This window comes from Trachypithecus francoisi, unplaced genomic scaffold, assembly GCF_009764315.1.
Source record: "Trachypithecus francoisi isolate TF-2019V2 unplaced genomic scaffold, Tfra_2.0 Lachesis_group0, whole genome shotgun sequence".
NCBI lineage: Eukaryota > Metazoa > Chordata > Mammalia > Primates > Cercopithecidae > Trachypithecus > Trachypithecus francoisi.
The window spans coordinates 121,150,601-121,152,191 of record NW_022681453.1 but is presented as its reverse complement, the minus strand read 5'-3'; the positions used below and the strand labels follow the sequence as shown (position 1 = coordinate 121,152,191).

The following is a 1,591-nucleotide window of genomic DNA, read 5'->3' as shown; positions in this document are numbered from 1 at the left end:
TTACAAAAATTCAAAGTAAAATAACATATACAATATGATTGATTTTTAATATAAAATTATGTATATGTATGTTTATATACACATACAACTACATATGTGTGTATAGATTTATATTGATAGAGAAATGCACAAACATATGGCTACTAAATTGCTTATGTTTTTGATCTCAGGTTGGTGGGATTTTAGGTGATATATAATCTTTTCTTCACCTTTTTATGTACCACTTAACTATTTTACAATAATCTTATATTTATCTAACAAAAAACTCATAATACATCTCTTTCAATTGTGGAAACACATTTAAGAGAGTTAGGAATGAATATTATCTTTTATTTTTATTTATTTATTTATTTATTGGTGGCGGAAGGACAAACTTTATTGAGCCCTTCATCACTAGTTCTCTTTCTCCTGCACAGCCTCAGCTCCCCGGAGACTTCCAGTCTGGCGGGCAGCAATGAGACCCACTTTGGGGCCAGCAGGGGCATCTCTGCGGATGGTGGAGGGCTTGGCAATGTGCTAGTGTTTGCCACCTCTGAAAGGATGCTCCAACGCTCATGGCCACACCCCGTACTCGTGGCCAGCAGTTTTTCTTTGCCTTATATTTGTGGTGGGCCCGGCCAGCCTTCAAGATGGCTTATGTCATTTCGGCCACCTCTGGCCACTACACCACCCGCAGCTCTGTTGGCTGAGGAAATAATCTTCTTGGAGCCAGAGGGCAGCTTCATGGGTCTTCTGGGTCTCAGGGTTGTGGGAGATAACGGAGGCATCGTTCCCTGATGCCCAGGCCAGCTTGCCACAGTCTTGAGGCTTGGCCTTCAAGCCCCACACGGTCGTACCCTCAGGCATGGTGTCTACATTGCCAATGTTGAGCTGGACCTCCTTGCCGCAATACACAAATTGACCCATGTCAATTTGAATACCCTCAGCGGCAATGAACAGCTCCTTCCACTTCTTAAACCTGTACGAATCCCGAAAGACCACTTGGCTAGGGGCGCACCGTAGCCCGGGTAGTGGATAGCGTCCTTCACTGTGCTCTTGTAGCAGCTGGGGGAAGTCCATGGCGTGCAGGCGCGCGATGCCCTGGCGGTGCTTCACCTGGGCGGAGAACCGAGACCCGGCACCCTTCCACTGTCCACAGATCATGCGGCCCATGGCGACGGGTCCCGCCCACAAGCCCGGCCGAAAGACTGAATATGAGTGCAGGGGCACCATCCCGGCTCACTGCAACTTGCACCTCTCGGGTTCAAGCAGTTCCACTGCCTCAGCCTCCTGAGTAGCTGGGACTACAGGTGCATGCCACCACGCCCAGCTAAATTTTTTGTATTTTTAGTAGAGACGGGGTTTTACCATCTTGGCCAGGCTGGTCTTGAACTTCTGACATTGTGATACGCCCTCCTCAGCCTCCCAAAGTGCTGAGATTACAGGCGTGAGCCACCACGCCCAGTTGAATATGACCTTTTCAAACTACTAATATATCAGTTATATAAAACAATTCTACTATTTAAACTACAAGTATAGTTCAAACCACTCAAAGTTATGGTTATTAAATACTGAAGGTAATAGCACAGAATCTGAACCAGTAGTAAAACTT

At 46.3% G+C, this 1,591-nt stretch overlaps 1 pseudogene; it reads right to left on the bottom strand.

The window, feature by feature from the left end:
* Positions 1–320: 320 nt before the first annotated feature.
* Positions 321–1,152, bottom strand: LOC117077182 (annotated as a pseudogene).
* Between the last annotated feature and the right edge of the window lie 439 nt (positions 1,153–1,591).